Below are 9,544 nucleotides of genomic sequence, written 5' to 3' on the forward strand. Positions count from 1 at the left end.
GTCGTCCGTCCCCAGAGATGCAATTGTCAATTGTATAGAAATGGTGATGATGCGAAAATATAATAAAAACTAAAAGCTGAGAGTTGTTTTGTACTGCAACTAACCATCCACCAACATCAACACCAACCACCTGCACCACCACCAACTTTAGCTGCAAAAACAACAATAACAAGCACTCTGCCACTACACTGCAATTAAATCACACAACCTATAGACCAACCAACCAACCGGCCGGCCATAAATGGTACTACTTAGTTAAAAAATAAAAAAAAACTCCAGCTCAAGTCAGCAAGTCTAACATAAAAAGTTGCTGTTTTACGTTTTTGATGTTTTTGTAAATTTAAAAATTCGCATGACGATCTTCACAATATGATAATGTTCGAATGCACGGCATTCAGATACAGATTTCTCGTTGAGATTTTCAATGTTCAACAGCTGAAAATGAATTCATTGAAATTGTCATTTAACCCTTTATAGATCGTGTCACTGTTATAAAACTGCATTTTTTTTTAATGCAATTTCCTTAATAAAAAACAAATATATTTTTTTCTTTCATAATAAAATAATGTGAATAGAAATCGTTTTATGGTTTTTTTTTAATATTTACATATGTCTGTGTTGCCTAAAATATAAAGAAATTTCTCAATAGCTCAAACTCTATATAAAGTCAGTGGAGTAATAAAGTAAGTAGCCATAAAAAGAAAAATTTAAGAAACTAAATTAAGTACATATGTTATTTTGGTTATAAGCTATTGTATTTTATTAATAATGCATTTTTTTTTTTGACAACTGGTTTAGATTTTTTGGGTAATAGAATTTCATATCTAGTTATTATTCTATGGTAGAGTTTACAGGACAGACTGTAAACATTTTTAACGTTGGGCCGAATACCGAAACTTTTATAAAGCAAAAATATATATTATAGAATTTTAAAGGAGAAATTATGAGTAGTTTTAAATATAATGCAAAAAATATTTATCCTTTAAAACCTGTTCCCTCAAAAAACATTTTCAGTTGAAGGTGAGGAAACAAGAATTATGGAGTCCACAATATAAAATGGGTACTTCAGGGCACCTAAAAATGGGTGCCATGTTTCAACATGGTCTAAAATTAAAATATTTTTTCGGTCGGAATCTAAATATTTTTGTTACTCGTAATTTAGCAAAACTAACAATTTTTCAATTCACAAGGTCTCTTATCAGTCATATTGTCATAATGTCCCTATACATATATAACGACTCGGTCGCTCGGCAATAAAAACCATTGTGAAATATTAGGACATTATGACATGATAAGAGACCTTGTGAATTTACGAAATATTTAATTATTTTTAATAGAAATGTTAAAATTTTTTTTAATCAAAGAGAAATTTACAAAATTTGTATACGTTAGAGTGTTCGAACATGTAGGAAAAGTATTGGCTACACCCCACGAATTTTGAAGCACAGTGGCGTATGTGTTTATAAATTTTACCTACACCACCATAGTGGGGAGGGTATAATGCGTTTGTGCAGATGTTTGTAACGCCCAATAATATTAGTCTAACACCCACATTAAAGTATACCGATCGACTTAGAATCACTATCTGAGTCGATTAAACGATGTCCGTCCGTCCGTCTGGTCGGCTGGCTGTCCATGTAAAACTTGTGCGCAGAGTACAGGTCGCAATTTTGAAGATATTTCGATGAAATTTGGTACATATTATTTTTTCGGCTCAAGGACCAAGCCTATTGAAACTGGCTGAAATCGGTCCATTATTTCACCTAGCCCCCATACAAATGTCCTCCCGAAATTGGACTTTATCGGTCATAAATGTTTAATTTATATATGAATCTCCACAAATTCCGCTCCAAATAAGTTTTCTATACACAAAATTCATGTCACCAAATTTTGTTACGATCGGTCCATAATTAGTCATAGCTCCCATATAGACCCGCTTCCGAAAATCACTTTAACGTGCATAAATCGCTTAAAAATGTTGGTATACACACAAAATTCAACATAGTTAACTTTAATATAGACATAAATCACACGACCTAATTTCATGGTGATCGGTCCATAATTGGTCATAGCCCCCATATAACCCCACTTCCGAAAATCACTCAAAAATATAAATTATTGAAATTTTAAAAGATAAATGTTTTTACTCTTTTACTTAGTGTAGGGTATTATATGGTCGGGCTTGACCGACCATTCTTTCTTAATTGTTTTTTTCATTCGAAAATGTTAATTTTTTATTCGATTAAGCGAAAGATGATTACTCGAATGGATACTGGAATGCAATTTGAAATCAAGTGGAATTCAAACCTTGAATTATAGTCAAGCAATTGAATTATAGTTGTATTAAACTTTAACTCAATAGAAAGGAAACATATGTAAGTTCAAGCCATATGGGCAATTCCACGAGAATCGCTACCACGACTGAAAGCACAAAAACCCTTGAAACTTTTTTTCAAGATGATTTGAATAGAAGAAAATAATAAAATGTTACTATGTGAATGTATTTAGATCATATTAAAACATTTTAAAGACAAAAATAATAGTTTAAACTGATTATATTTAATTTTTTAATGTTTTGGGCTAAAATTGCGGCCAAAACTAGGCTCCCAATTAGCTTGTAGTATGAATTTTACTTTGATTGTTTTTTTTGCTATTGTCAAATTGTTTATTGAAACCGAATGTATATTTTCTATTAATTTTTTTAGTTTTTGTATACATATGTATATTTACAGAATATATATTGTTTTATTATAAGAAAAAAATCTGTCACGTACAGTATGTCACGTACTATATTAAATTTTATGTATTATAAAATCATACAAAGATTGTTTTTATTTAAATATGACGGATTGTAAAGGGAAAATATTTCGTTTAGTGTAAGAAATTAAAAGAAAACATAACGCCTCTCACGATTCGAATATTTTTGCATATTTCTACATGAGTAGAAAATGAGTTCCATTTTATGTCACGTACGATATACCCTTATTTCGATCCATATTTTGGACTACAATGTTTCGAAAGAACTTTTTATTATTTTAAAATATAGTACCATCTGAATGGAACATAAAGACCAAATTATTTTTCAGATATTCTTATTTTTGCAAAATCTATTCCACTCTATAGGCGTACAAATGTCACGTACGATGATATGGAATTGTCCATATGTTCTTTGTTTGAATATATTTAATTTTTTTCAAATATTTTTGAAGTTTAAAACATAATTATATTTGCATTCATGTCAAATTTCTACAAAATGTTCAAGTGTTTGAATTTTTTTGGGGCAAAGTTCATACAGAAAGTATGTATTGGGAAAAAGTGTTTAAATTCATACTACGAGTATATTTCAAAAAGTAATTAATTTGTGCTGTGGTGTAAATTGAATTAGTAAAGTTTTTTTTGTGGCTCAATTCTTATTTAAATTAAGCCCAAACAAATAAAATTGCTTTCATAACAAAATTTAGAAAAAAAACGAATTCTACAACAAAAATTAATACATAAGCAGAATATGGGTTAAAATGTTGTTGCATTTTGACAGATACGATGTGCAAATTACGTCAGTTAACTAAACTAACTGGTTGGTTAAAAACTCACCTCTGTTTTTGTTTGTTGATGTTGTTTTTGCTGCAGCATTGTCAGCAAATTAAAATTAAGTTTTTGTTGTTTTTAAATCCCATCACCTTGTAATTGTTTTTTGGTTGTTGTTTATTTAAAATTTTTTAAAGTTTTTCTACTCGTAAATGTTGTACACTTTATTTCTTTAGTGTCGCAGTTGATAATGTTGTTGTTATTATTTTCCAAAATAAATGTATCTGTATATATGTAGATATTATTGTTGTTGTATCAGTAAACATATGAATTGTATGTATTTATGTACATAGATACATATGGATGTGTGTATGTATGAAATTCAATTTGATATTTAATTGCAGTATTTTAACACATTCGCTATAAACCGTATTTTTTTTTTTGTTTTTTTTCCTTTTAAACCACAAATCTCAAATGACGTTCAAAGATACAATTTCATTAAACTTATGCATAAAATATGTATTATAGGTATTGTATGTATTTACTATGTATATTTAGCATAAATATGTTTGTAAGTATTTATATGGAATTTTGTTTTTATTTTTTTTTTAGTTATTTTTAGTGTTCAAATGTATGTAGTAAATATTTATTTATTTACATATATTTATGTACTTAATTATGTAGTAATGTGTTTGTTTGTTTGTGTGAATGAATTATAATCTTCTGCAGTGGCTCTTTCTGGTATGTATCATATATGTTTTCTTGCTGTTCCTTCTCTACCACCTCCTCTTATCCTGTCTAGTCTCAGTTTAGCAACTTCTCTTTCAACTGATGATGAAGACTAGAAGACGAAATGATACAGACACACACACATACGAAAACTGGAATTATGATGCATCCATCCATCCATCCGTCCATACAGCAGCTAGTCATCCACCGTGTAGTACTTACTCGTATAGTACTTGGAGTTTGTACTTTACTACGTCTGCACAGATACTAGATATGCATGCAGACTCAAACTCTGCCGCATTTATACTTGTAGTATTGCTGTATAAATACTTGGTAGTATAAATTTATGTATGAAGTACATGCATGTGTAGATACTTGTATCTAGATGTTTGTATGTATTTATGTTTAGTACTAAATATATTGATTCACTGTGTTCCCTCTTTAACCAAAGTGCAAACATACGAATCCGTATCTATGTACGGTGTGGTGTGTATGTTGTATGTATCTGGGATAAAACTGCATAAAACTACCAAAAACAAAGGTTGTGAGTTTTTTTTTTAAACAAAATTCCAAAAATTTCTTATAATCTTTTCAACTTTAACTAGAATCATAAATAACAGCATAAACAATCAAATTAAATTAATTAAAAATTTCGTTGCACAAATTACTTTAACCAGAACTTTGATTTATTTTAGATATTCTTTGCCGCAACACAACAATTTCCATTAAAAAGTATCTCACGCACATTTGAAAAAAACGCGTTATTTATTGTTTACTATGACACGCCGTCTGTCTGTCTGTCCATCATAAATAACAGATGACAAAACAACAAAAAAGAAATTAACAAAAATTAAAATTACAACAATTAATGTCGCTTCACTTTTGTAAACATGACCGAAACAGACAAAAGCCCAAAACCAACTGAATCGTTGCTACCACTGGCAAATAAAAACAATTCCAGTTGGAGTGCACAATGCATGATACAAATACTGCTGCTGTTGCTGCTGCCGCTAATGTTGTTGTTGCTGTTGCTGTTTGCTGCTACTACAAAACTTTGTTTGTTGAACAACTTGAAACTCGCACATAAATATACCAGCAAACATTACATCTTCTATTCCACATTTAGTACTAAATCTAATAAATATATCTTGTTGCTGTGTGGTAGAGTAAACTTTACTGAAATACATTTTTTTTTAAATATTCAATGAATAGGTTGATTACAGTAACTAATTAATAATATAGCTGCACAATATTGACTCAACTAAACCGCAATTTTATATTTAATAATGCAAATATTATTAATAATTGTCAATTAAAAAGCAAACGTCTTTTTTATACCCTTGTCATTCCGTTTGTAATTTCCACATTTTATAACCATATCTGTCTATCTATTGAAATCAACTTTACGAAAGCAAACACAATCAATCCCCTCCCCTCGAATAACTTAAAAAACATGATTGATACATCAATATATCGGTAATAGTCCTGATTCGGTTGCTATTTAAAATCAAGAAAATCGGCCCACAAATGACTGAGATATAAGCAAACGACGACTACCTCGATTTGTTGAAAAACATAATCTAAGAGCAACATATTATGATTAGATTTATGATTGTAGTTCAAACATATTATGATTATTATTAGTACAACAAAATATCATATTATGATCAAATACAGTCGTAATATCATTGTTATACATGATCATAATATGATTAAAAGCAATAATGTTATGACCCAATGAAATAATATTATGATCCAAAGTAATCATCACAGAGTACAACAGAGGTGTCACGAGACGAAAATAAACTAGTTTTATATTTGTCTCTTTCTTTATGAACTGACCTTTTCATTTTGTTTTGGTTTTATTTTTCTGCCGCAATAATTTAATTTCTTTGCATTTGTGGTAAGTAAGATACAAAAATGTTTGTTTCAATTAAAATTGTTATTTATAATTTATTACTTTAAATCACTTGTAGATGCACTCACCGCCCCAAGAGAAGCACTTTGAGAGAAATCTAAATATATACTCTGTACCACAAAGTCTGTAACATTTTGTTTATTTTCCTCTGTCTAACAAATTCGTTGATATTGTATTACAAACTATTTGCTATCTCTTTTTAAGAGAGCTGCCCTAACATCTAATTTGGTATTTTTGGTAATCATATTATTGTTACGATATTGTACTTGAATTCAAATATAACGATTAAAATTACCATAATGCTTTCAAATAACAGTGCTGTAATATCAAACTGTAACATATCTGTGGGCATTATTTAATAAAAGCTTTCAGTTGATTTGATCGTAAGTTGGCAACGCTGTATACGAATTCGAATATTCAGTTAAAGAACATTGTAGAAAGTACACCACAGATGGCGTATGTATTAGTAAGATCTAGAATATTCGAACTTTGACAGTTAAAGAGCAATCTAGAGTGCAGATGGCAGTGTTATAAATAGTGGCAGAGGTTGCAGTCGTTAGTGAGTTTATCAGAGACGCTTTTCGAATAAACATCAACTGAGTGCCTTAAAGTGTGTTGTGTTTTTTTCAAGTAAATTCGTGTAAATTATATATTGTGTCTGTATTTCTGCGAATTTACAAACGTGTATAAAAAAAACATTGAGTGACTATTTAATTCTGTCGTTGTACATTTGAATAAATAAAGAGTTGTTACCATTTTCAAACTACTAAACGGCTTTTATTTGCAATCAAAAGTATCGGGTTTATTTAAAGAAAATAAACCAGCGTTTTGAAAAGGTTAAACGTAACATTATTATTAAAATTTCTTTTTTTGGGAATACAAAACTTTATTTTATTAGGTTTAGTTTAAATGTACTAAATTCTCAATTAAAAGATTATTGATAAATTCACTGAAATTTATTGTTATTTGCTTTAAGAAAGTTAAAGATATTGATATACATTAGGCCGGGTCGATTTGTATGGACGATCAAATAGTAAAAATCGTATAGCAGAAACGCAATCTACGGAAAATTCTAAGAAAGTTTCATCAAGAAACCATAGGTCTAAAATCAAATCATATCTTGCGCATTTCGTCTTTTATCCAATTGAAAAAAAAATTAATACTGAAATATCATTGGATAAAAGACGAAATGCGCAAAATAGGATTTGATTTTAGACCTATGGTTTCTTGATGAAACTTTCTTAGAATTTTCCGTAGAATGCGTTTCTGCTATACGATTTTTCGTGAAAAAAATCTACCCACCTAATGTACATATATTTTATTCTATGTTTTTTTTTTAAACCAGATGAATTTAAAATCTGCCAACAAAATATTTTGAATAATCCCAGCAGTTAAGCAAGTAGTCAATATATCCCTTAAAGACAGTAATTGTCACAAATGTCTTATCACTTGGCTGACTCCATTTTATATATTTCGGCCATTTGACACGTGTGTGCACTTTATAGTGCAGAGAGAAGACAATTGGTTACTTTATGCATCCCAAGTAATCTAGAGTGAAGACACTTGTCACTTGAGTGTCTCTAAGTAATCTAGAGTGTAGTTACTTTAAACGTTTTGTGAGTAATTCGTACAAACTGGTTTTTTACAAATTGTGTTAATATAATTCTCATACAGTTTATTTTTATTTTTGCTTAAGTATATTGATATCGCATGTAACATAGCATGAAGTCAATAGTCACTTTAGTGTCTCTTAGTAACCTATGGTGAAGTCACTTCAAACTTTTTTTTGTACCTTCGATCAGCTATCCGATAGTCACATTGTAATCAAAAGGGTGAATTGACCCCCTGCTTAGGACATGCACGAGTTAAAATAACTAGTCAAGTAGCTGATCAAATAACCAGTTACAAAGCTAGCAAGGTAACTGACCCTATGTAACCAGTATGTGAATCCAATGCGTTGCCTACTTTGGACCAGCTATTAGACAGTCCCATTGTAATCAAAAATAGACAATTGACCCCCTGCCTAGGACATGCCCGTGTTAAAATGACTAGTCACGTGGATATTGAAGTAACTAGCTCCCACCCTAAATGATGGGTAAAATCACTAGTTCGGTACTGTCTCCTAGAACTGCTGAGATTTTACGTTTTTGAAATTTGTATGGTTATTTATGTATAATGAATAATCAACAAAAATGTCTATGATGTCAAAAGACCCAGGCGGAATGAACAATCGTCTAAATATTTTTGGAAATGTTTTGGAGGATGGTTAATTTTATTTCTTACTTACTACGATCATATATATGATTGTTACAGTCATGTGAATGATAACATAAACATATTATGATTAATGCAATCAACAAGAAAATATCTAAAGGTGTTAAATCGCAGCTCCGAGGCGCCAAGACAGCAGATAACACCAGATTACCGAACGTACAAAATCGATTGTTTGACGAGTTTAGTGACATTGTTGGCCGAACTGACGTTTCCAGTAGTTGCACACTTTCGGTCACAGCAGCCACATTCTCGTCGGTACTCACCATAAAACAGTGGGTCAGAATTAAAATCTTTTGGAAATAACTCTGGCATTTCAAAACGGCTGGTTCGATCGTGATACAATTTGACGTGAGCGTAGCGAAGGAGCTACCATTTTGTTTCCCATCCGATTTCAAAGATTTTTGGCCGAGCGATTTCCAAATATTTTTCAAGGACGCAATATTTTTGAAGGGCGGAGTTGTAAAGTTGTTCGGAATACATGAGGATCAAATTGTTACTAATATTTGCAATCCTATTAAAATTTTGATAAAATGTTTTGTTTTAGAAACTCAATAAATATGTAATATGTATGTAATAAAATCTTTATTTATTAACAAAACTAAATTTGTCATTCTAAATAAGAAAGTGTAAAAAAAGGTCAAATGTCCCGAAATTCCCAAAAATGGTATTTTTTTAGTATTTTGCCCATAGGGTCCATATTTCCATAGGGGCTGAGAAAATACTTTGTGGATAAATAGAGAACACATCAATGTTTCCAAATCTGCTTTCCGTTTTATAATCCCAGCTTTAGGATGTTTCAACATATGGCCCAAAGTTGAAATTTTGATAAAAAAATAGGTAAATTTCCGAAGGGCGGCATATTTGTAAAATAGGACAAGTTTTTGTAAACCAAAATGATCTCCGTAAAGATACCTTGCAGAAAAACATAAAATTGTTATATCGCTCATTTGCTGCAACAACGTCATAATTCAAAAAAGTCGTTTCGATAAATTAAATTTTCAACAAATCATGAGATTTCAGAAATAAAACCTGATTTAAATAGTATATAATATTAATATCTTTCTAATCTGTATTTAATCCAAATTTTTACTTGTCAAA

General features: G+C 30.3%; 1 protein-coding gene across 1 annotated transcript in view; it reads right to left on the reverse strand.

Moving 5' to 3' along the window:
* The window catches only part of knockout (Stork-head domain-containing protein knockout), a 90,068-nt gene extending 86,322 nt beyond the window's left edge, over positions 1–3,746 (reverse strand). Inside the window, exon 1 of the mRNA XM_065504070.1 lies at positions 3,592–3,746. The gene's annotated coding sequence lies outside the window, so the exon portion shown is untranslated. The remainder of the gene's footprint in view (positions 1–3,591) is intronic.
* Positions 3,747–9,544: the final 5,798 nt, after the last annotated feature.

The sequence above is a fragment of the Calliphora vicina genome, chromosome 3 (genome assembly GCF_958450345.1).
Source record: "Calliphora vicina chromosome 3, idCalVici1.1, whole genome shotgun sequence".
NCBI lineage: Eukaryota > Metazoa > Arthropoda > Insecta > Diptera > Calliphoridae > Calliphora > Calliphora vicina.